The sequence below is a fragment of the Perca fluviatilis genome, chromosome 22, assembly GCF_010015445.1.
Source record: "Perca fluviatilis chromosome 22, GENO_Pfluv_1.0, whole genome shotgun sequence".
Classification (NCBI taxonomy): domain Eukaryota; kingdom Metazoa; phylum Chordata; class Actinopteri; order Perciformes; family Percidae; genus Perca; species Perca fluviatilis.
Genome location: NC_053133.1, coordinates 20,463,887 through 20,491,504, shown reverse-complemented (window position 1 = coordinate 20,491,504; position 27,618 = coordinate 20,463,887). Strand labels below are relative to the sequence as shown.

The following is a 27,618-nucleotide window of genomic DNA, read 5'->3' as shown; positions in this document are numbered from 1 at the left end:
TCTTTTTTATATTTTGGGGATTTGGGGACACATTAAAGTTTGTAATCTCCCCAACGTTTATCTATTCATGTGCAATGTTGTACTTTTAGCATTTAGATTCTTTGACAGAGAGTTTTGGGCGTGACTTTTTGCAAAACATCCAAAAAACATGTAGATCTACTGTATTTGCAAATCATGGCAGCACTTCAATACAACCACATCATCAACGCACAGTAACATACTGTACTGATCAAAGCAGAGGCATTAGGCTCAGTGCATACACAGGTTTAGACAGTTGGAAATCCTTTGAATTGTTTGCAGTGCTGCAGAGACCATAGAAACCAGGAAACATGGCCTATTGCATGTTTTTACATCAATAAAGTTACATTATTAAATATCCAAATGTGGCCAAAACCATGAGAGGTGAAAATTCAAAGATGTCAAAAGACCACACTTGACATTTTCAGATCTGTTTTGAGAATCTACTCTACGAGCTAATCTTTGGATTGCTGAGAATGCAGAAGAATTCAAAACATCCCAGCATGATGCCACCATATTGCCCCAACTGTGTCAGTGGTTTCATATATTACTGAGCATTTGCATAGAAATAAATATGACTGCAAATGCAAAGCCTGCTATTTTCCCCCCTCACATGAGGGATCATTCCGGAGCCATGACAAATCCTGAGCTTTGTTCATTGACCCCGTGGGGTCAATTACGTTTGCTGCGAGAAGACGCAGCGAGCGCCTCAGGTTCACGAGAACAGTAGTGTTGGCACGTTGATCAATGGCAGGGATGCTTATCAGCCACAGTGCGTTACAGACACCTAATTGCAATTGATCGCCTTTGCTGTACCATTAATTGTAAATCCTCTCTCAATCACAAACTCCACACTAAACATGTTGTACTCTAAGTCTTCATTCATCAGTGGACATCGTTTTTCAATACAGGAGTGCTGTGGGAGACAGTACCAGAGCTAAGATACACACCGCCTTGCTCAGAGTGTTGAGCTTCACTCTGCTGTATGCGGCACCTGGGTGGTTTAAAAGTCAAGGTCGATAGCTGAATGCTCTCATCAAGATGTCAACGCACCGACTCCTGCGTCAAAAACACTAAAAAACCAAGTCATCATAAAATAACTGTTGCTTTTATTCTTGTTTTAGCTATGCAGTAGCATGGCTCTATAGTCATGTCAGTCAGTTGGTCCACCACTGAATTGCCATGAAACTGTGTACAGGCATTCATGGTCCCCAGAGGATGAATCCTACTGACTCTGGTGGTGAACCCCTTACCTTTGCTCTCCTCACCATGAGGTTGACATTTTAGATTTTTAGTGAAACATTACAACAGATATTTGGTCAATTACCATGACATTTGGTACAGACATTCATGGTCCCCATTAGATGAATTACATTGACTCTGGTAATTGCATGACTTCTCTTATAGTGCCATCAGCAGGTGAAACTTTACACTTATCCTGTGAAATAATCAAACATTTACTAAATGCACAAGACAGTCATGGTTCCCAGACCATGAATCCTACTTTAGCGCCACCATGAGGTTGACATTTGTGGTTTTTAGTTAAATGTCTCTGCAACAATTGGATGGATAGACATGTAATTTTGTACAGACATTTATTATCCCCAGAGAATGAATTGCATTTAGCGCAAAGCACCACTGTGCCTATAGGCACAGCCTGACAGAGCTGCTAGCATGGCTGTAGACTTTAAGTCGAGTTGGCTTGTCACTGAAGAAGACTCAGCCATTAGGTATACTGTGTACACCTTATATTAGTCTTTTATATGGATATGTACAGTGGGTAATACCCCACAATTTGAATAAATGATTAATCATATGACTAATTTTCTTGCTTGACAAATTACATGCCACATTATGCAAACATCTTTCAAGGAACTTTTCTTTTCCCCTCAGCTACTTGTGTATTTTGAACACCTCCAGCCAATGAAGCACCCCAGAGCTTTACTGGAATAACCATAATATAAGAGATGGTGACAGGCAGTGTGCAACTATAAGGCTAACATCTTCTTCCCCTCTGGCAACAGAGTGTACATAACTAAACAGCAGATTCTCAGCTGCAAAGAGAGGCTTGCCCAAAAGGATAAACTCTGCCAGGAAGACTTGAAAGAAATTGGTTATTAAATAAGGTAGACCGAAGATAAAGATGTCAGCAGTAATAATGCTTTTCATTTTGACTCTGATCCTATTTGTTCAGAGGGGAGGGTGAGCCGTGCAGTCTCACTGAGTTGACATACGGGTTTCTCCCACTGCTGAGAGACTGATCTGTCAGCAGATACATGGCAAAGAGAACAAACTAATATAGTGGAACTGCAGAGGTGGCGCTTTCTTACGAACACACTTCCATACATACACACAGACGGGCCTGAACACAACATAATGTATACAAACTGTGGTGGTTACACTGAGTGTAGCTCAGGTGCTTTGCTGTCTTACACGTCACAGGGGCAAAAATAAATGATAGGACATATGTACAGGAGTTTCAGAACATTTGGTCATCCTTCTGTAACAAAAAAAACCCCCATAGCTCAGCCTGCACTTCCTGTGTTCTTCTCCGTTAGTGTCGAGTACATTTTTGTTAATAACAAATGAGCATCGAGGGGCTGAGGAGAAAAATAAATTGACATAAATACAGTAAACTGATACAATTTTACAATGCTCTTCTCAAATAATTTTAATACTGGGTAAGTTAAACATACAACATAAAATGACACATAATGGACATCACCTGGAGACAGGACATTTACATAATTGTTGTTGAGTTGTTCTTTTGGAGAGAAAGTGAACAAACAGGAACACAGTGGTGAGGAGGGTTTAACCAGATTACTTTTTTAATGCTAATAAAGCAGTGTGGCTGTAACAAACCACAATCCCTCTGTCTTTTTAAGTCCACAGTTAATAGCTGAAATGGTCAGTAGTTCCATTAGCTTTTATAATTGCGGTACTCTGGACTCTAAGCCATATCTCAGGTCAGTCTGGCCCTACAAGTAGTCAAATCATACAGATGCACTATGACATTAGGGTGAATGCGTGTCGTAGCCCAGCATTTAGCTTATTAGGTACAAAGTGGCAAAAAATCCTACCATTTATAAAGGTTATAATGTTTTTGCTTACTGTAATTTTGAAGGCTGACAGGAGTTTTTAATATTCAACCTACCTCTATTGACTCCTGTCTGTTCTGAGATCCAGGTCTAAGTGTTATGGCGGCAGCTGCCCCAGATGAAACATATTGTAGGCTAAGCTGACACCATCACAGAGAAGATAAAACCGACCAAAAACAACAGGAATGAACCACTTTACTGCTACGAAAGCTGACTTGATTACAAGAACAATAATGTATTACTTAAAGGTGCCCTGGGAAGTTTTCTTGTAAACAAGATGAAGTTATGTTTACATTCGGTGTTCCTCTTAAACATGCATTGTATGTGTGTGTATCCTTAAGATCTAACTATCAATTTCCTTCTGCATTAAAGATTTGCAAAGATTAAAAAATATTTGAAATCTCAACATGTTTACATCTATGTTTACGAGCTCAGAGATCAGAGGAATAACGTGAGACCCCTGCAGTGTGTATAAACAAAACGGGGACCCACTCATGAAAACTTTGCTCCATAGCTAAATAAATGACTAGAACTAATGTTATATATATATATATATATACACACTCACCTAAAGGATTATTAGGAACACCCTAACAATACCGTGTTTGACCCCCTTTTGCCTTCAGAACTGCCCTAATTCTTCGTGGCATTGATTCAACAAGGTGCTGGAAGCATTCTGTAGAAATGTTGGCCTATATTGAGAGGATAGCATCTTGCAGTTGATGGAGATTTGTGGGATGCACATGCAGGGTACAAAGCTCCCGTTCCACTACATCCCAAAGATGTTCTATTGGGTTGAGATCTGGTGACTGTGGGGGCCATTTTAGTACAGTGAACTCATTGTCATGTTCAAGAAACTAATTTGAAATGATTCGAGCTTTGTGACATGGTGCATTATCCTGCTGGGAGTAGCCATCAGAGGATGGGTACATGGTGGTCATTAAGGGATGAACATGGTCAAAAACAATGCTCAGGTAGGCTGTGGCATTTAAACGATGCCCAATTGGTTCTAAGGGGCCTAAAGTGTGCCAAGAAAACATTCCCCACACCATTACACCTCCACCAGCAGCCTGCCCAGTGGTAACAAGGCATATCGGATCCATGTTCTCATTCTGTTTACGCCAAATTCTGAGTCTACTATCTGAATGTCTCAACAGAAACCGAGACTCATCAGACCAGACAACATTTTGGTGAGCTCGTGCAAATTGTAGCCTCATTTTCCTATTTTTAGTGGAGATGAGTGGTACTCGGTGGGGTCTTCTTCTGGTGTAGCCCATCCACCTCAAGGTTGTGCGTGTGGCTTCACAAATGCTTTGCTGCATACTTCGGTTGTAACGAGTGGTTATTTGAGTCAAAGTTGATCTTCTATCAGCTGGAATCAGTCGGCCCATTCTCCTCTGACCTCTAGCATCAACAAGGCATTTTCGCCCCCCAGGTTTGCAGCATACTGGATGTTTTTCCTTTTTCAGACCATTCTTTGTAAACCCTAGAAATGGTTGTGCGTGAAAATCCCAGTAACTGAGCAGATTGGGAAATACTCAATCCAGCCCATCTGGCACCAACAACCATGCCACGCTCAAAGTTGCTTATATCACCTTTCGTTCCAATTCTGACATTCAGTTTGGAGTTCAGCAGGTTGTCTAGACCTGGACCACACCCCTAAATGCATTGAAGCAGCTGCAATGTGATTGGTTGATTAGATAATCGCATTAACGAGAAATCTTACAGGTGTTCCTAATAATCTTTAAGGTGAGTGTGTGTATGTATATATATATATATATATATATATATATATATGATAACAGGCTAAACTTACACTTCTCTGTTGTCTGGTTGAAGTGTAATTCATGAAGAAAGAAGCTCCACTCTGCAACCTCACTGTATAACCATGGGCGGACTGAGTGATGCACCTTCTCTCCAACGGATTACTTCACATCAGTTTCAGGAATCACATTCTCCCAGTTATTTATCATTCATATCATATGAATAATTCAAGCTTAAAAATCTAATATTTCTGAATCAGATCCTTTAGTATTTGGATCAAGTAGCTTCTGAAAAATAAAGTATATACAGCTGTTATTTCAATGTGTCAGATGCATAGTCCATCAACAGAGTGTTGGGACATACCTACTGCGTATCAATATCTGTGACTATGATAGGTTACTTTGGGGAAAAATAAACATGTTTTGGCCTTTTATTGAACTTAAGAAATAAATATATGAAATGAAAAGTGTGATAAAACTAGGAAGACTGAAGATGGGGGACACTCAAATAGACCAGGCATTATCCCTGAAGCAGGAGACTAGGGCTCTGATTGGACAATTGACAGCAAACCACCTATAGGGTGGGCTCGTTAATCATCAGTCAATGACATGCAGGCTGGATGGAGTTCAATATTAAATGGACTCTCTCACTGGCAGACTCAAAAGCTCTCCACTCTAAAACTTCGGCACATACAACAACAAGCCTTATGGCTGCAAAACAAACAACAACCGAAAGGATAAACACAATACACAGAAGAAAAGGCCAATTCTATTAAATATTTATACTTGCTGTTTCTTACTTTTCCTGAATTTCAGAATAACAAACAATAAAACATGAACAATCAGGCCTATATTGAGTTTTAAGCCCACTCTTCTTGAAGAGGTGTGTGACTTTATAGCCTGCTTTTATTCTCTCTTTAATAATAGTGTCAGGGCGATAACTGTTCATTTTTTATTCTGTCTGTAATGTATTACAGGCTGGGTCAATTTGCTTAAATATATTCAGTCCATACAGAAAGCTAACTGGTTTTTGGTCTGTCATTTGAAAGGCACCCTGAAATAAGTGCAAAAATTACACAAGGGCACAAACACCCCAGGGCCTTAACTGAGGACAATGAGACCATTTCCTCAAACATGGAAGTCTTTACACAAACTAGAAATATTCACATGGTGTGTATTTTAAAGGCTGATTCCAGTATGTTTAGACTCAATATCCCTAAATGTGACTACTTTGAGGCCAAGAAAATATAAATGAATAAAAGGCTGGATAAAAAGAGATTTTAATGGATCAGTAATGGCTGAAATAAAATCTAAATCCTTTCCTTTCTTTGCTAAACTCTACTGTGTTTTGTTCAACTCAGCCAGCATGTGTTGCAGCATTTCACTGCATATGACAGGGGGAATTATAGAAAATGTATGTGGGTGCACCTTGACTGACACCTATGCTAAGGTGCAGCTTGTTAATTGTAGATGCTGCTAACTGTCACTTTCACAGGTTAAAATAACAATCACCGCCAGTGGCAGCTCACCATCAGCTATCGTTAATTAACGTTAATTATTTGCCTGAGTAACTTGATAACAGGCTAAACTTAAACTTCTCTGTTGTCTGGTTGAAGTGTAATTCATGAAGAAAGAAGCTCCACTCTGCAACATCACTGTATAACCACGAGTGGACTGAGTGATGCACCTTCTCTCCAACGGATCACTTCACATCAATTTCAGGAGTCACATTCTCCCAGTTATTTATCATTCATATCGTATGAATAATTTAAGCTTAAAAATCTAATATTACTGAACCAGATCCTTCAATATTTGGATCAAGTAGCTTCTGAAAAATAAAGTATATACAGCTGTTATTTCAATGTGTCGGGACATACTGGTTATCAATATCTGTGTCTATGATAGTGTCTATGATAGTATGATACTTTGGGGAAAATAAACATGTTTTGGTCCTTTATTTAATTTAATAAATAAATATATGAAACTGCTCAATGTATCAGTGTTTAATACAAATCTTAGTCCAACTAAAAGTTAGAAAAGTTTCCTTATTTAATATCTCCACCCCTGTCCTTTATTTATTATCAGTATTTATTATTTCCGGCGAACAGTAAGGAGAATCTTTTATAAGAAACTTGGCCTAACTGGGGCAGAGACAAACTTTGGTCATTTAGCTCTGCCAGGTTTAACTAAACTAATAAGATTATGTCTGCCTCAGGAGCAGCTCTGCCTCTGAGAAATGCTTATATAACTAAAACTCCATTTGCTTAATGCAAATAAAGCACTGCACATTGTCTCTTTAGGCCTCCCCTCAACTCTGTCCTTTTCCCAAGCAAACTTGATGTCTCTCCCTGCTCCCCTGCCACTTGATCATGCAAATCAATACAGGTTGAAAATGTTATAAAGAGAAAAAGCATGCAGTTAAAAGTAATACTCAAAAGATATTTTTCATGTTAATAATTACTTTTAATGTCTAAGTAGTATTGCAGATGTTGCAGGAATTTTGTGAAAAAAAATGTTTCACTAATGATAAATAGAAGTATCACCACTACTGTATATCCCACAGTCTTAGGGATGCTCATTGGCTGCTATAATCAATATTCTTTATATTATCAGAATCAGAATCAGAAATACTTTAATAATCCCAGGGGGAAATTATTTTTGTTACCACTCCAGATATACAAACAACAAATAAAAACAACATATATTATCATACTTTAAACATATATAATAAAAACAAATATACAGTAATAATATATAAAATATGAAATGTACAGCGATAATGTGCAAATAGTGCAATAAAAAAGAGAAAATGAATTGTCTGTTGAGATGATTATAGTGCGGAAAAAAAAAGGAGAAGTGATTGTCTATTGTCTATGTTTGAGATGAGATGCTTACAGAGAGGGGGTGTGTGACTCTCTGAGGGAGGTGTTATAAAGTTGAATGACCACGATTTCCTGTGGCGCTCTGTGGTGCATCTGGGTGAGAGGAGTCTTCTGCTGAAGGTGCTCCTCTGCTGGGCCAGTGTGTCGTAGAGAGGGTGGGAGACGTTATCCAAGATGGACTGAAGCCTGGACAGCATCCTCCTCTCAGCCACGCTCATCAGTGTGTCCAGCTCCTCCCCCACAACATCACCAGCCCTGTATGGAAACAGGGGTCCCAGATGATTTTGCCGTCCTCAGATCCACTACAAGCTCCTTTGTTTTTGTCACATTGAGCTGCAGATGGTTAAGCTCACTCCAAGTGACAAAGTTGCCCACATTAGCACTGTATCAAATGACTATGTGTGTAAAAATGTGTTGCTTGTAGGGAAAAAGCCACAGATAATTATCACCAAACTCTGCAGTTCCCTTTAGCTCTACGGGGCGAATTAGTATCTTTCAGCTAATTTTTTGAATTTCCGAGCTTACAACATTAATGTTTTGGTTCACTCTCACCACTCTGGTAATTATAGTTTCCAGCTCCAGCAGACAGACAATGTTAGTAAATATCTGGTGAACATAGTGGAGAATTAGGCAGCTAATGAGTCCGGTATTTTTCTCAGGAGTTGGTGGAGACCAAAAACAGAGCTAAAAGGAGAGTCAATTTAAATGATATTCATCAGGTAGCCAGAAGCACAAAATGCTAAATGTTTCCTCCATATCTGCTGGATGTGTAAATAACTGTTTGCTAACAAGTTAGCCATATCAACTTAAAGGGTGATATGTCGGTGCTGTTTACAGCATGTTCCCAATCCCCCTAAGTGGACAAAAAATAGTTACTGCAGGTTTGAACATTTTTAGATATTAAAGAAAAAAAATGCAAATTCAAACTGGAAAGGGAGTCAGTGATTAATTCTTACTAGTTCACAGTCTGTTAAATAGAGATAGCAACATAGGAAAAGGTTACTGTAGATAATGTTAGAAAAGCCTTACAAAAATAATAATTGAAAGATTAATTCACCACAAATTGGAAAAATACAGTTTTTAAAGCATAGTGTTATGCTCAAATGCACTGCTTAAATATATTGTACAGAATTTCAAAATAAGGTTCTTAGTGTGCTCATTGCATTGAATTGACACTTCTCAGCAACATTTATTTTAGATGTACAGTTATCTTATTAACTGGATGTAGGCCTCATTTATTAGTAAGTCATTAGTGCTACATGATATTTGCCTAGCCTCCAACTCACAGCTTATTATCAAGGTGTGACAGACTCTGTACCTTTCTCCTTTGGTGTGAAAATCTCTCAACAAAAAGTCTTAGGACATCACAAGCAATTTACAATGTTTTTTCCATTGGCTATAGCTCTATTTACAGGTTGTCAGATCCAACAGACCTTAATTAAAAAGAACACAGTTATCAACCTCATTAAGGCCGCAAATTTAGACAAGTCGACTCAGGCATCTCATTTAATTAACTACCCTTTACAAAGCCGCTTAGCACTGCTGAAAAGTGAATCTCTGTATTTTACACTCTTTCCCCCTCCATGTACAAAAACACACACAACAGAAGCACCACTGTTTGTGGTTCTTTGCTTCATCTCAAGGTCACACAAACACACACACACACACACACACACACACACACACTCAAACACACACACACACAAGCATGCACACAGACACCTATATTTGTTGTATTTTATTGTGCTGTGGGTCATCATTCGTTCAATATGGGACATTTGGTGGAAAAATGTAAAGATAAGGTGCCACAGACCTTGATGTTATTCTTTATAAAATGAGGTATCTTATCACAAGAGTAATTCTGTTTGATATATTTTGATCTTGGTTGTTATGCTATGCTCATAATCATGATGTATTGTTCTTATTGTTGTTCCAATGATTACGCTTGTTCATTGATGAAGGGCCGCTGAGTCTGTCTGACTGATATTATTTCATTTTTGCGTTATGTTCCCAAACCAATTGCCCTTAAGAGACAAATAAAGTTGAAAGTTGAAGTTGAAGAGTCTTCAATCACCCCAACGTCTCTGTGAGGCTAAATAATGTTGGAAAAATGGAAAGACAAGTGAAAGCCTCCTGTTATTCTGACTTTGCTAGCCTTAAAGTTACATCATTTAAATAGCCTAAGTTAGCTACATTTGCTGTGTTGCCAATTTTGAAGGAAACGAGTCAAACCAGATACAAACAAGCTCCGTTTAAATAAACTGAATTATTTGTATTAGTGTTAATATTTGATTTTCTCTGGTTGCTTTGCAGCAATTTTTCACAGGTTTGTTGAGACTTCTGTAGCTCTGTCAGAAATTCCCAATATCTCAGAAATACAAGTTTTTTTTTACTTGGTTGCTTGTTACTATCATCTGAATGATATCACTAAACATGCCATTAGGCGAAGGTGGGCATTGATCTAAATGCTAACATCTGCATGCTAAAATATACACGACAATGCTAACATGCCGATAATGTTTATCATGTTCACCATCTTAGTTTAGTGTGTTAGCCTACTAACATTTGCCAATTGGGAATGTCAGCAGGTGGGAAAATTCAATTTTACCCTGATGATGGCACTGGAAAAGTTAGGGATCACCAAAGTTCTTATATTTCAGCCTGAGAAGGACTTTAATGTCTGTACCAAATTTCATGTATATCCATCCAATAGTTGAGATATTTCACTCAAAACCACAAATGTCAGCCTCATGATGGTGCTAGATGAAAAATCAGGGGATCACTAAAGCCATTAGGATTATCCTCTGGGAACCATGAACGTCTGTGCCAAATTTTGTGACACTCCATTGAGTACGTGGAGATATCTCTCGATAAGTCAACATTTTGACCTGATGGTGGTGCTACAGGAAAAGTTAAGGGCTCACCAAAGTCAGTTGGATTCATCCTTTAGTTACTAAGTATATCTGTACCTCATTTCATGGCAATCCATCAAATATGTGTTGAGATATTTCAATCTGGACCAAAGTCGTGGAAAACAAATGGCTAAAAATGGATCAATGATTGAACTTTTAGGGATGTGGCTACACGCCGAACTGTCATTTAGGACAAAGGCTTAGCAATGCTAACCAGGGCACTGTGTACATCAAAACAGCTGTGAACTTGTTTTTGGGTGTTATCCATGTTTTTGTATTAATCTTTGTCCCTCTCACTGTGTTTTCACATCAGCAAAGTCAATGCGAACATTTTCACCTAAAAGTGTCTTGTATAACTGTCCTTAGCACCTTGTCAACCAAAGGACTTCCTTGTTTACCCGCTAGCAAAACTCCGCTGAAGATTGAGTCACCCGGTTGAAAAACCAGTTTCCCTCTTAGCGTTTAGTTCAGAGCAGTGCCATTGCAACCATACACAAGAGTGACTTTGAATAATCCTCCCCAGCTCCGCCCTCTTAACCAAATGCGGCTACTTCTGGCTCTAAAATAACAAGATAGCGACGGCCAAATGCCAAACTCCCGGCTTATAAACCAATGGGTGACGTCACTAATGATATGTCCATTATTTTTACAGTCTATGATGTGAATAAAATATAAACTGTGACTGAGCATACTGGTTCAACTGCTCAAAAAACACAACAGCTCAGCCTGTTAACCTTGACTTTGCCTGCCAATAAAACCTACCAACACCTTGATGCACATGGCATTTCAAAAGCCTGTACCTCTGCACAACATTTCATTTAGCATACACCCCCCCCCCCCTCAACCACACACACACACCCACCCACACACTGTATTGGTCTGTACCCACATCATATGCCAACATGGCTAATTCTTCTCACACATTAGGCACACTGGATAAACCGTCCATATTGATTAAAGGGTGTTTTGAAACCTGGTTGCTCTCCATTCTTCCCTTTTGAATAAATCAATGCTCTCACCTCAGTAGGACACTGAGGTGACACTGGCAACACAACCCAGTCAACAGCCCCCCCACTGGTTGACCACCATTCACCTCATTGAACCTGCCACAAGCATTTAAGATGTGAAGATTGAAACAAAGACGCAAGACTGGGAGTACTTTACACCCAGGCCTTTTTAATTATACATCCCCAAATAATAATCCTCAGATCCCAGAACTCATTGAGCTTTGTTCTCCGCTATCAGTTTTGTCTGCGTCTAACCTTGAGTCACTGTAATTATACATTACGTTCCTATGAAGGGGCCCAGCGGCATAGTCTGGCTGCTGAAATGTGGGTCGTGAGTGTTTGTGTTCTTTTCTTTAATCTAAAATATATTTAAGGGAGTCAGGGGCCAGACAGGACACAGCTCTACATCACCCAGTGGGGTGCCTGTCTGCTGTAGCCACAGGGTCCGGTTGGGTGATTTATACCACAATACCAATGGCTGTGATGGTAATATACTACAGGTAATTGAAAAGAAAATTGAATTAGGTCAACAGAGGCAGTGACAGTCATTGGATGTCACACATAGGCTTTACAACTACAACATCATTCTGCTGCACTGGCCCCATTAAGTATCTTGCTGCCAATTCTAATATCAGGCGACTAGATAATTGTTCCCATATTTCATTTAGACTTAACACATTCTGAAAATGTGGCTCAGCCTATTGTGATACACGCACTGTAACACTGATAAGGTTCTGTACGAGTTGTCTAGTTGTATAAAACGAGATAAGACCTTATCTCTTGAGTCTTCCTCTTTTGCTGCATGGTGGTATCCTCGGGGGAAGTGTCATGGATAGTGCGTGAACTGTCATGATGTACTGACATAATGACAGGGGCCAGAGGGGTGGTACGCCCCCCGAGAATCTGACTGACCATTCCTGGTCCCCCCCCCTACCAAAAGGTGAGCGGTAGTTGGCTTGTTAGTATCATGGATGGATTACTGAACAGGCCTACCAATTACAGGCCAAGAGCCTCTGGACCAGAGCCTCTGCATGAAGTGACTGTTAAAGCAACACTATGTAACTTTTAGCTGCAGCTGTAGTTCCAATGAGACAACCTGTAGGGGGACCGAAGCGGGAAAAGTTACATAGTGTTGCTTTAACATTGTTGCTGAAAGTCAATTAAATGACTACAAAAAGAAGAAAAACTACCACAAAACGATCACAAAAAAACACAAAACGACAACAAGAGGTGCAAAATGACCCCAAAAAGACATCAATATAAATCCACAACAACAGGGCCACAAAGAGAGACTAACCTGTTCTTACTCCCAACTCGTAAAATACGGACGCTTGGGCAGCGCCCGTCATCGTCAGATATAACGCAAAAACCACCCTTCAGAGGGTGTATGGATCGCAACGGGCAGAGCAGCAGCTCCGCTGCGCTTTAAGATGACGTAGTATTAAAAGCGACAATGGAAGCGAGTAGTATGAAAGCCAGAAATTCCACATAGTGAAGGTGGTGGGGTTGGTGGATGGGTCAAACAACACAGGACTTTCACCCAGGAGACCGGGGTTTGTGTCCCGGTCTTGTCACGCGTGTCACTGAAACACTTTAAAACCCCACCCACCATCTTTTCCTAAACCCAACTGACCCGTTCTTCTTTCCCTAAACCTAACTGTCCCGCTCTTGTGCTTCCGAACAGTCCCGACCAAGCCTGTTTAGATATGACGCTAAAGGAGACTTTTAGCGTCAAACACAATGCCAAAGGCACATGGCCAAGCGTCCGTATTGTACGCGATGGGAGTGAGAATGTTTTGGAGAGACACAACAACCACAAATCGACCACAAAGAGACACAAAACAACAAGAGGTGCAAAACTACCACAGAGAGATGTAAAACGACCAGAGATGCATAACGACCACAAAGAGACACAAAATGACAATAAATGATGCCGTCTGGGTGTCTTGCTGCTAGGAGAGTGCCGGTCCGTTTACATGTCTGTGTCCAGAGGCCCATTCTTATAATTTGTCAATGGCTGCAGGCTATTTAAAGTTACGAGTAACAGCTATTGATTTATATTATTTCATATTAGTGTTTAAAATTGTTTATTTGGCATTCATTCATTGTGCTGAATAAACAATGTAATTGTTAATAATGTACAGTTCATTACTGCCTAGAACCAGAGTGTTCAATGTGAAAATATAAATATAATAAAAGATTCATTTTCGATAAGAGTGCATGTGAATCATGAAAGCACACATGCTGGAGTGGTGCTAAATGAGCTCCTCTTCCATGTCAAAGACTTCAATATTAATCCAACACTTTGCATTAATAAAATGCCACCTATGTAAGTTAGTAAATGGTGGAGTGGGCCATAATTCACTCTTACCATCTCTAATGGCACACAATGTAATTAACAGATAACAAAATTAATTTATTTGGATTTACTGCGACACCTTTGTGGCTTTGAAGTCACTTGTTTACTCAAATTAAGCCATTTTGTTGATGCATAGCTATAAGACCTTTTAAGTGCAATGGAGACGGCCGTGAGCGGAGTATGAAATGAGGGGAAAAATACTGTCCAGACTGTGATGCATCTGGGGAAAAACATTAGACATTTGGCATGGATCCAGTTTGTTTTTACTTTTACTTAAAGCTTTGTCGCAACTTGTTAACAGCATTCTGCACACTTTACTGTAATCCTCCTGTGAGGTATAGGTATGGAAATAGGCACATTTATGTTTTTTATGGAGTTTAATATACTGAACTAGCTCTACAGCTTTGTAAAGCACAGTATGGCATGAATGAAAAAGTTTATTTTCCTGTAGTGAACATGCTCAATCAGATCATGTCAGTCATATTACTATAACATAACTCTACTAAATAATGCAGTTTTCATGACTTTATGACTTTTCTGGGATACGGTTCAATGAGCCATTCTGCTGTCAAAATAAAACTGGAAAGTGTGTGTGTGTTTCTTTGTGGTACACATCTGCTACTCAGTTATTGTACATTATAACAACAGTTGTGAGAGAATATTGACAGAGCTCAGCTAGAATGAGAACATTACCTTCATGCAGCAAAATGTTGGATTATTACAGCAGGTTGTTTTTTTTTAGCTCATTCAAATAAAAGTCCACAGCTGCCTGTGTAGAAAGGGAGAAAGGGAAATGAAAATATATTATGCATTGCTTTCATTCACACAATTATTGCCTCACACGTGGAAGATGGTAATATGAAATATCCCTACAACAGCTGGGTCGCAGTCTTTTCGCAGCATGTTGAATATATTCATAATCTGGCCACAAGATGCTAAGCTCTCCCTCTCTGATTCCTTATATCCTCTCTGTCTTGCAGCAGTGAGGCTGATCAGCATGGACAGTTTTGTCTGAAGGGAAACAGGAGAGGAGACAGGACTGACACAACTGTGGCCCCCTGCTGAGAAAAGAGAAGAGGTAAAGCAGGAGGAGAGGGTGGCTAGTAGATAAATAGACTAATTTAATTTGTTACCTCAGCCAAATGTATTCCAAACCCTCCTGTGTGCCTCTCTGTCCCAGCTCGTCCTGAATGATGTTAAAATGTTTGGGCAGGAAGGGACACAACTGGGAGAGAGCTCGCCCACAGGAAGTTCAACACTATCCAACGGTCCTCTCTGACACATTGCACAATCTGTATTCAGCACTTAAAAACCTTTTGCCCGTGCTGCAATGAAATGCATATACTTATGCAAATCGGAGTCCACAGAATAACCTATGATATTACTCTAATAATGTATTGATTGTAATGTATTGCCAGTGGAAATTGAAACTGAGAGATTTTGTCTCATCGGACCAGAAACCAAAAGAACAGATCAATTTAAAACGGCAAATGACTGTGCTCCCTGAGCCCATTTCTAAGATGTGAGTAATAGATCTCTGATCATAAGCTATTACAGCCTGGTCAGGCAGGGGCTAGGATGCCTGTGCAATACATAGGGCACTCCTTGACTTTTACATCAAAAAGATGCCTCAGAGAAAGTCCTCGGAGCCCTGGGCACCATGGCTCTCTGAGGCTGCACCACATGAGGAGTACAGTTGAGTCTTTGGTTTCATCTTTCTATCTGGTCTTTATTATTGGCGGCAGGATTCTAATTCAGAGAGCTGTGCCGGGTTTACTGATGCTAATCACACTTGCTTGTTTCAGACAGAGGGGGCTCATGGGGAGTGAGGAAGCAAATACAGTGAAAGAAAGGCTGCGGCAGTTTGAGAAGTTAATGCTGTATCAAAAACTCTTATTGTAACTGAGAGAATTATTGATATCTTAAGATATAGGTGAACTTCCCCTTTGAACCCTTGTGTTTTGTTAACTGGCTTTTCCTCCTCATCAGCTGGGTTTCTATCCAAATTAATGGCAAATTTATGAAAAATTTTTCAGAAAATCGATAAAAGAAAATGCTAACTAATGTGCGTTTTTTTATCCACCACTGGTAATGTGAATAAGTTGGAGGCTTTGATTTACCAGTATGGTGCCACTACACCATTGCAGAAAAGACGCTGCAATGTAATTAAAAGAGCACCAATTAAACATCAAATTAATAAAAAATATATAAAAAAACATGATTTGGCTTTGGTTTAATGCATTCATTTGAGGAAGGTAACAGTCTCCTCATTGCTCCACACCGATCTCACAGACTCCATTGCTGTACTGTTTGTAAAAATAGTTGCGAAATGGACATCACATGTAAAAAGTATTGAACTGGTAACCCTTCACTTTGCGTCAAACTCAGCTTGCAGATTTGATCGCAGCATTGTTATTTTGCCAAATAAGCACACATTGTTGACCTCCTATGTTATATGGTCAACGCAAACATATATTTCTTTAGTTTGCCAAAAAGAAATACAGTATGTTAAACCTACATAGTGACTGTTTTGGACACCAGCGAGGTTTAAAGCGGAACTTTGGTATTTTTCAACCTGGACTGTATTTCCCATGTTTTGTGTGTAATGGGGACAACACATTTTTGAAATTGGTTCAGTATTGAGTGAGAGTGCTCAAGCTGGTAGCCACGTACCAGAATGCAGTGTAATTGCACGAGGCAATTGTAACTAGGCTCAGATTGTTATGTGTCTGACAACATTATGTGAAGAGGGAGAAGTTGCCGATATCCCACCATGTTTTCATGTGTATTAGGGCTGAACAATCGAATTGTGTTTTTTCTGCCAGATATTGCGATTAGGATTCGATTTGTGATTCTTTTTTTTAAAGTTTAGCTTAAGTTCAATATTCACTGTGTAACAGATAAAACCACAATAGGTGTTTTTCTTTTAATAAGCATGGGACATTGAATATGTAATATGTAACTTTATGTCAGCATTTATCTTATGAAATAAGTGTAAATACAACAATAAAAAGAGGAATAAAAAATGTTAAACCAAACATTCAACACATTCGATTAATCGCTGTTTTCACAATTAGCTAATCGCATTCTTTTAAATTGTGATTTTGATTTGAAAACGATTAATCGCTAATGTGTACTGATGCCAGGTCAACACAGTAACTTTAGCTAATAACATTACCTCCACTCTGTCCACAGCTCTCCACTCTTGGAACAGCATTTTTTTGGTATGGGCTTTCTTCTCTTCATTAGATAGCAGTAGACATCCTGGTCAAAATGGTCACTGCAGACCCGATGGTGGTGCGAAGTGTTTGGATCCATTTATAGCACAACTAGCCACAACTTCAGCCTGTATCCGTATCCAACATCAGTAGTCTAAGAACGCTGTGCAAAGTGTTGCGTGACATTTTGTTGGCACAACTGGAAAATGCTCAAAAACGCACCATGGTTTTTATTGAAAATCTTTTATACACTACACTTTCTGTACCCCAACACAACATTCTCTCACCGGAACTCCTCTCTCCAACTCTTTCCACCGTTGCCTTCCAGCAACAAGTCACCTCTTGCGAGATTTCAGAACGAGACTTCTCCATCTTTCCAGAATGTTGTCAGACATTTATAATTACCTGAGCCTGTCAGTGGCAAAAACATGCACTTGTGGGGGACGTACATTGACGCTGACAATTGCCTGTGAGATGACATTGCATGGCCTGTTTCGCGGCTGCCAGCTGCAGCGCTCTCGCTCAGTACTGGAACAATTTAAAAAAAATGTGGTCCCCATTAGACACGTAGATACAAAAACATGGGAAAATAGGATGCAGGTTGATTAATACCGAAGTTCCCCTTCGACTCCCAGTCAAACCTTTTACGGTAATAAAAACTCCAATAACTGAAATCCAAATAGATTTATTTGGGATTTAGGAGGGTAGTGCTGTGTAAAGAGAACTGTAAACACCATCACAGATACAGAGAAGATGAAACTCCATTGCATTTAACCAGCTGGAGTCTTTGAGACCCCAAACAGATGTATTGGGTCATTTTCTGTAGCAGACTTCTGAAACATGTCATCAGTTCAAAATCATGTTTATAAGAAATTCTCATCAAATAAGTTAAAGTCATTAAGTATCATGGTGATAAAGCAATGGTAATATGTTTTTTTTTGTGAAATGAGGACCATAACAGAACATTAAGGTTAAAAATGTCCCTTTTATTTTTTACATCTTTGACATGCAGGCTTCAAAGTAAGAAGCATAAGGATGTTTTCAGTTACACCACATTGTTTTAAATTATTCAAACGTCTCGCAGACAATGAGAACTTCCATATGTGAGATGAAAATTCACACGAGCCGATGCAAATGAAGACCTTTTTGATCTGACAGTCAAAATTGATGGGTGGGTCCTTAGATCACTACAACGGTGTGATGAGAGATGAGAGAAAAGAAATTTGAATTTCAAATTTCCATCTTATTACGTGGTCTGCGTGTAACAGGTATATGAGATATAAGAGTGGACGTACAGTGAATGTGGAGTGTGTTATATGAATTGGTATTTTGAAAGCCTCAAACCTCAGAGAACATCATTGTGCAATAATGACCGTTCAGTCCCTCTCCTTCTTGGTATTTCTATCTTGATAACAGTATTCCTGCACTCCCTGGGTCAAACTTAAAGTTCTTGTGGGCCTTAAAGGAGAACTCCGGGCAATTTTTACGTTAATCTTGATCGCTATATGTATATGAGTACTGTCGATAGCAAAAAAAACGAGCCGAATCGGTGCTAGCAACACGGAGTTGCTGCAGCTAATGCCGAGAGCTCCCACTCAGCTAAAACGGCAGTTATGGGGGCATAAGATAAAGAGTGCCTTTGTGCCTCTTAACAGACACAAAATGCAATTAAAATGTCTGTGCAATACGAACAGGGCCCTTACATGACAACAAGATGCGTTTAGCAACTTAGCCATTGCTTAAATTCACCTACCCTCTTAGCTGCTAGCTGCCGTCTGGGATGAGTGAGTGTGTTCAGCCAGGCTCCGGTAATAATCATCACGCAGCAGTTCCATGTGTATTGTAGCATATATATCCATTTTGTGTGCTGTCGTTGGTGAATATGAGTCTCTGCAGTGGCGAATTGTGTGGTAGTTTCCTTAGCCAGGCTAGCAGCCCCGACCGGGCATCCTTCTACTTCCTCCCCGCCTCCCTTGCCTGCCGCTGCCGACAACAATCCACAGGCGCCCGCTGGTCTGGTGGATGTCCTCCAGAGGACAGTTCATGCTTTCACGGCGAAATTTTGAAGTTTATTCCCCCCTCATAAATAGGTAATTGAGCACTGAAGTGATCCTATCAGTGACTATGTAACTACATGGAAACAGACCAAATGATGCCTGTTTCTTGTAATACTATTACGCATAGCGTTACTGAAGGCTAGCTCTAGCTCCATAGTTACGTTACTCCAAGCTTCTTCCCTTGTGAACACCTCCGTTCTTCACTCTTCTCACACTACGCTCCGTTGTTTACCTTTTCCTGCTACAACTGAATTCCCACGGGGCTTCAGCGCAAGGCTACAGCCTTCTGTAATGCTAGTTACTTTACAAGAAACAGGCATCATTTGGTCTGTTTCCATGTAGTTACATAGTCTCTGATATGATCATAACCACTAAGTGCTCAATTACCATATTCTATTTTGAGGGGGGAATAAACTTCAAAATTTCGGCGGGGAAGCATGAACTGTCCTCTGGAGGACATCCACCAGACCAGCCGGGGCGCCTGTGGATTGTTGTCTCAACACTGCCGAAGGGAGGGGGAGGAAGTAGAAGGATGCCCGGTCGGGGCTGCTAGCCTGGCTAAGAAAACTACCACACAATTCGCCACTGCAGAGACTCATATTCACCAACGACAGCACACAAAATGGATATATATGCTACAAATACACATGGAACTGCTACGTGATGATTATTACCGGAGCCTGGCTGAACACACTCACTCATCCCAGATGGCAGCTAGCAGCTAAGAGGGTAGGTGAATTTAAACAATGGCTAAGTTGCTAAACGCATCTTGTTGTCATGTAAGGGCCCTGTTCATGTTGCACAGACATTTTAATTGCATTTTGTGTCTGTTAAGAGGCACAAAGACACTCTTTATCTTATGCCCCCATAACTGCCGTTTTAGCTGAGTGGGAGCTCTCGGCATTAGCTGCAGCAGCTCTGTGTTGCTAGCACCGATTCGGCTCGTTTTTTTTTGCTATCGACAGTACTCATATACATATAGCGATCAAGATTAACGTAAAAATTTCCCTGGAGTTCTCCTTTAAGGGCTGACATATTTTGCATCTAAATTTCTTATTTGCAGTTTTTCTTTGTTCAACAGCATGAATAAAGACAAAAAGGACTGTGTTTATATACCATCGCCTTTAGTGCGTTCTTATTGATCAAAGTTGACAGCTACACATGTTGGATAAAGAGAAACATCATGATGATGTATTTTTGTTGCATTATTTATCATGGCTGGCCTGGTAGGGCGACAGTCCCTGAGGTAATATGTCTCCTGATACATTATATCAGACAAATCTCTGGCTCACTCTGGAGAGTTTTCGCCTCAGAGTTTCATAATGCATTAATTTGCTGTTATGTAACATTTATGTTTTATGTCGGGGAATGTGTGTGTGCGTGTGTGAAGTCGCCACAGAGTAAAATCTATTGCTAATTTCATGTTTTATTTATACTTGTAGTAGATTAATATAAAAGATGTAATAGATTGCAGTTGTCTGAGAAGCACTTACATTGTGTTCGCTTACATTGTGTTCGCTTAATGTGAGACAGTTTGCAAAAATCTGTGGCGCTGGCTTGATGTTTTCAAAACACACAACCACATTTTTTTCACTATATACTATAATTTAAAGGGGTATTCCACCAATTCAGTAATGCACAGCCCTGAAGCTGGGGGAATTGTGAGAAACCGATTTAAAGAAGATGGCTAATATTACGAGATCGTGGGATCACGTATCACATGAAAATCCATCTTTTCAGGATGCTTATGTGTTTGTGTCTTAGCAGCAGCAGAACGAACCAATCAATTTAGGTGTGTGTGACGGCCTGGCGCTTCAGGTTAGTGATGGCCTCTTTGACTTTAAGATTTCTATGAAAAATCTGCAAATCTGGAGTCCAAAATGCCGAAGCAAATTAGACATGTAACAAATGTCCCCTGCAGGCCTCAAACTGGTGGCATTAAAAGTAGGATCCATATTTGTACATACAGTATACAGTGCCTGACAAAAGTCTTGTCGCTTATCTAAGTTGTAGGAACAACAAATAATAACTTGGCTTGTAGTTGATCAATTGGAATCAGAAATGGCTTATGAAAGGCAAAGGCTTCTGGATTATGCATATTATACCAAAAAATAAAGTATTGTATCATTCATTGAGTTTTATAATTGAATTAGGACAGAAATGTCAGATTTGGCTTGGACAAAAGTCTTGTCGCATACAAAAATACAGTAATGTATGGTAGAAATTATATTTTATTTTGAATACACAAACATGCTACAATAACATCAGAGTATATGTAAGGTCATGGTGCCTTGGGAAAAAGAAAATGAGCTTGGAGGACTACATCCATATGTCTCGGCAATGACTCAAATAACTTATTGATGAAGTCATCTGGAATAGCAAAGAAAGCAGTCTTGCAGGACTCCCAGAGTTCATCAAGATTCTTTGGTTTAATCTTCCAAGCCTCGTCCTTCATCTTACCCCAGACGTGCTCAATAATGTTCATGTCTGGTTACTGGGTTGGCCAATCCTGAAGCACCTTGACCTTCTTCGCTTTCCGGAACTTTGATGTGGAGGCTAAAGTATGACAAGGAGCGCCATCCTGCTGAAGAATTTGCCCTCTCTTGTGGTTTGGAATCTAATGGGCAGCAAGAATTTGTTGATACTTCAGGCTGTTAATGTTGCCATCCACTCTGCAGATCTCTCGCACACCCCCATACTGGATGTAACCCCAAACCATGATTTTTCCTCCACCAAACTTTCTGGGTGAATCTTGGGTCCATGCAGGTTCCAACAGGTCTTCTGCAGTATTTGCGGCAATTGGGATGCAGTTCAATGGATGATTCATCAGAAAAATCAACCTTCTGCCACTTTTCCACTGTCCATCCTTTCACCAAGCTGTGGGCCTTTGCAAATGCAACACAATTTTTTTAGTTGTCTTCTGTTTAATGCTAGTTTATGAGCACTAATTCGGCAATGGAGACCACTGCGTGAGAGAATTCGACAAACTGTTCTTATAGATACAGCGGTTTCTGGTGGCCAGCCCAGAAAAAGGGCTGGCCCTGGACTGTCGGAGCCACAAACTGTCCTCTCGAACAGTTGTCTTACGGGGTCTGCCTGACCTGGGCTTGTCATGAACTTCACCAGTTTCTTTAAATCTTTTTCTTATCCTTTCCACTTGACGTTTGGATACATTGAAGATGTCTTCCACCTCAGCAGCAGACTTGGTCTTCAGGCTCTTGATGAGCACTTTGGTCAGGTTGCACTTCACATGAAGGTCTGGTGTGCTGGAGTTCTTTTTATACACACCCGGGAATGTGTTAATTACAGTATTTGTCACAGGTGAAGCTCTAATAATCTGTGATTGGTTGAATCATTTAAAGACACGACAAGACTTTTGTCCAAGCCAAATCTGACCTTTCTGTCCTAATTCAATGATAAAAATCAATGAATGATACAAGAATTTATTTTGGTATAATAAGCATAATCCAGAAGACTTAGCCTTTCATATATGCCATTTCTGATTCCGATTGATCAACTACAAGTCAAGTTATTATTTGTTGTTCCTACAACTTAGATAAGTGACAAGACTTTTGTCAGGGGCTATATGTGTAAATAATGTTTTTATTATTTTTAGCACTACAAACAAGACAAGACATCAATTGTTGGACCAAATCTCATAGGTGAATATCTCAAAACCTCAGCAGATAAAGCCAAAATATTCTGTGTAAGTGTTTATTGGAAAATATTTTTCGGTTATTTGGCTGAATTTACCCTTTAAGGTTTGTCATATCAACGCACCTGATAATATGCAGATATGCAATCAGTATGACTTTAAGAACAAGAAGGGGAGGACTCACATCACTTATGTCCTGTAGCAGATAGGCGATTATTATATTTAATCAATTACCAGATGGCAGATTGGATTAAGATGGAATTATTAACATACTTTGCACACAATGCTTGTAAACAACATAATAGGTTTATGTGCATAATAATAATTACATGATTGCATGTAAACAGCTATAGTACTGATAACACGTTCAGCTCCAGTTGTCTGATGTTGCTCTGATTCGCTGCTGCAGACCCTCGTGGAGATGGAATATTAGATTTCCTCAAGTGATGGAAAGCTCTGGAACCCTGGAGTTTATAGTACGTGTTTGTGAGTAAGAGATACTGTAGAGTATGGTTGGGCATCGTTTTGATTTTAACAATTCTGATTTCAATTCTGATTCTTCCTTTCAATTCCGTTTCTTATCGATTCTTATTTCTTATCAAATTGCAACAGAAGAAAACTCAAGTGATTTTGTATCCTCAATATGTGCTAAGTAAGGAAAAAAAAAGCCCAGAAGAATCCCATTTGGGGAAAGTTTGGAAAAAGACCCAAATATAGCCTATTCATACATTCATTCATTTAGATCTGTCGTGGTATTTATGCAAATTAGCACATACGTAATTAGATTAAGCACAGTTTGCCCATGTTAACAAACAATTTAAAAAAACTTGTAATACATTTTTTGTTTGTCTTGACGTAAATAATCAACTCAGTAATTTTCATGGCGATATCTAAAGGTTAAAATGTTTACCCTATTCACGTGAGAAAAAGTATGAATAGGCGTATGAATAGGCCATATTTGGGTCTTTTTCAAAACTTTCCCCTAATGGGATTCTTCGGGGCTTTTTTTTTCCTTACTCAGGACATAGTGAGGATACAAAATCACTTACTTTGCTTCTGTTGCAATTTCTCCTACCTTTTTTCATAAAATGACTGGACTATATTTCACAGATAAGAGGAACATTTTATTTTTACTCAGTGGTGATTTACAGTTTTAACGGGCTTTTTCAACGTGAAATAAAGCCACACTTTAGAGCGCCGCTTACTGTGCTCCGTGGCTGCAACACAACAAGCGGCTGGAAGTACGGTAGTCGCTACGGAAACCAAAACTTGTGTGTGTTAAATTTGGAACCGATGATCAGATTCGAAACGATTGCACACAGTTCCAATAAAGAATCGATTCCATTTGAATCAGAGTGTTTGAAACAATTTCAAGTTGGAACTGGTTCTCGATGCCCAATCCTACTGTAGAGAGACAGAGAAGACAAAGTGATTTTAGAGACAGTTTAGGGTTGTTGTAAAAACTGGGAGATTGCTGCCAAAGCACCTACTGTGCAGAGAGTTCCTCCAGGATACACGGCTGTTTGGGTGTCAAGCTCATTATCTTCTAATTCGATATACGCAATCAACACATCAGCAGGCGCAAAACATCACTTTTCTTTTTTAATTGCAATAGAACCTATTTTTGCCCCCTGGTTAATGGATAGGTTCACATGTTTTAGGTCCGACTTAACACAATACTCACATGTCTATACACATGTTGAAAGTATTATTGGTTGTCAGTGTTAGGCAAGTTACTTCCAAAATGTAATACATTATAGATTACTAGTTACTGTCATTTGAGAGTAATTAGTTCTATTACAATATTACTGTCTCTGAATTGTAATGCTTTACACTACCTTTGCGTTCCTTTCACCAAAATAACCTCGGAAATGTTTTTCTTTGGTGCCGAAATGTTTCGCGGTGTTGGTGAATAAAAAAAAAAAAACATAACACCACTTCATTTGGGGTGAAAATGCATTGTAACTTGCGTAACTGAGATTATAACAGGTATAATACTACAGGAATTTAATAAGTAATGAGTTATGTTACGGCGTAAGCAATACATTACTGTAATTGCCTTACTTTTCTATCCAATACTCCCAACACTGTTGGTTGTTGTAATTGTTCCTCCAGCTGAACAGAATAAACTTAATAAAACATGATTCATATGAGCTGATGCGAATGAACAAATAAAATAGAACTAAGTGGAAGATAAAAAGTAGCACTGAAGGAAGAAAATAGAATATTCATTACTTCAAAAAACAAACATATACAATGTGTACACTTGAGGTTGTTGTGGGGATAAGCGTTGTGCAACGGGCATGGTATGTGCAAAAACAAGAGCAACAGAACAGAATGATGAATGAATTACACAGTTGCAGGGCAAAGTACAGGATAGTGTGCAATCTAAAACATGTATAACATGCAGAGCTAAGGTAGGTGAGAAGAGGATGAGTTGGAGTGCCATGTAAACATTGTTTTAAGAAATTCTTGAACAGATGTGAAAATGTCCATCAATCAGAGTTTTTGTCTCCCTGTGATATTCAGCTGCAATCTTGTCATGAGCTGCTGATTTGCATGACAGCAGAAGTGTGCGTTTACGGCTTTCATTACACTCATATACAGTCAGCACCATGCAATTTGCTTTTTTCATATCGATTGAAAAATGATGACTTAATTATGATAATTCAGTTTTTGACTTGCAATTCCCCTCTCTCCATGGAGACTTGTAATTAATCCATTACAAACAACACCTGTTATTCAATATGTAGACACCTCTGAGGTAAAACATTAAAATGGTTGCGATAGCGGCACAGTGCATCAATGCGTGTAACTTCAAAGGGGCGATTAAGATATCCTGATTGATTTCCCCCGATGAATCATAATAGCAGCGGTGGGTAAACTCCACACCAAGACACAGAATCGGCATTTTTTATCGCAGAAAAGATGGGAGTAGATTTCTGACAGTGTGCTTGAGTCTTTACAAGCCAACAAACAGCCCGGCATAAAAAACTGTGATTCCTTTGTTTTCACACTTAAATTTTTGTGCAGATTATACACACAACACATCCTCATACCCTAGCGACAGAAAAGCGCGATTTCCAATTACTTCCCAAATGAGAAATATGAGCGTTGGCGCTCTTATACTTTGTCATCTCACTTCCTTGTCTGCTCTTGCCGCCTAACAACACAAATATGAGTCGTTATGAGCTGCTTGCCCAATTGACCTAAAGAGTTGTTTTCTGGGTGAGGAAGGGTTGTATAAACAAGATATAGCGTGTTAATTGGTGAGCTTCTAAGGTGCTACATTTTATAAACTTTGGACAGAATCAGAAATCAGTTTGCCCCTTGTTCCCCTCCCTTATGCTAAGCTAAGCTAAGCTAACCGTCTGCTGGCAGTCAATCATATTCACCATACAGACATGAAAGTGGTATAAATCTTCTCAACTAACTCTCTGCCATATTTCCCAAAATGACTTCTTTAACAAACAAACAGATTCAAAACACTGATTACCTTAAAGGGTAATTTAGCTATTTAAAAGGGAAAACCATCAAGGAGATTATTGTTAGCCAACTTGAGGTCATTGTAAGTAACAATGTTTTTTTGTTTCATTTTTGAACAGCTAGAAAACAGCATTAGAAATCCCATCCCTTAGAATAACACCTTCCAACTACTTCAGCTATAATTAATAGGAGACTTTGTGCACTAAAAACAGTTTCAACAATGCCTGTCTAAACTTTTCCATTTGATTGAGTTTTATATCCGGGCGGCGCTGTGAATTACAAGCCATAAATGCATGATGATCCTCAGAAAATTATCCCAGATTACTGTCAAAGTCACATTTTCTGTCATTTACAATTCATTTTGAATGGATCTGCTCAGTGCAAAGTCAGCCTGACATTCCCCATTATGGCACAGGACACAATTGTCTTTCTTGTTCCCGATATAAAGAGACAGAAAAGAATGTTCACTCGTGGTTTCAAGCTTAATATAATATGAAGACGTCGGCGAGACATTTTGACAAGTTGAGACCGTTCCTCTCCAAAATGCTATCGTCAATGCACTGTCTCTGTTAACAGAATGTTTCTATTCTCCACATCTACAGTATACTCTGTCAGTATTATATGTAGCATATCTAAAACACAGACAGCGTGTTGTTGGTCACAATTCCTCCAACATATATTAAGGCCTTGGAAATAATCCCTCAGGATGACATGTTCAATTAACCAGACTTTTCAAACAGCTGCTGCCTTATTGTCCTGACGTTTCCAGGGAATTTGTTATTATTCACACGTGTTTATTGAGACGTCTGATCTTGTATTATTAAACTCTCTCTCTCTGCTCACTGGATATTCCACTTTACTACAGTGCTTTGCCTTCGACTCAACTTGAAGTGAGATATGAACAGTCAACCTTAGTCTATGAGATGACATCTAATACCAACCGTTTTCAAATAAAAGTATTCTATGTATGTGATCTTTAAGCCACGACATTAGATGAATAAAATGTGTATACAGAGGTAAAAACATTATATAATTATCAAAGGGAACAATCTGCCCTCATTAAGAAGCAAACAGCAGAGCGAGTACCATTACAACGTAAGGCACAGATGGCGCCAACAAGTGTTAACATGCATCTGTGGCTTTATCTACTGTTTCTAGCAAAA

General features: G+C 39.4%; 1 long non-coding RNA gene across 1 annotated transcript in view; it reads right to left on the bottom strand.

Moving 5' to 3' along the window:
• Positions 1–7,831: 7,831 nt before the first annotated feature.
• LOC120552340 overlaps positions 7,832–27,618 on the bottom strand; it is a 201,134-nt gene continuing 181,347 nt past the window's right edge. The window contains exons 5-6 of the long non-coding RNA XR_005637988.1: positions 14,733–14,808; positions 7,832–8,016 (exon numbers count right to left, since the gene is read on the bottom strand). This is a non-coding gene — a long non-coding RNA (uncharacterized LOC120552340). The remainder of the gene's footprint in view (positions 8,017–14,732; positions 14,809–27,618) is intronic.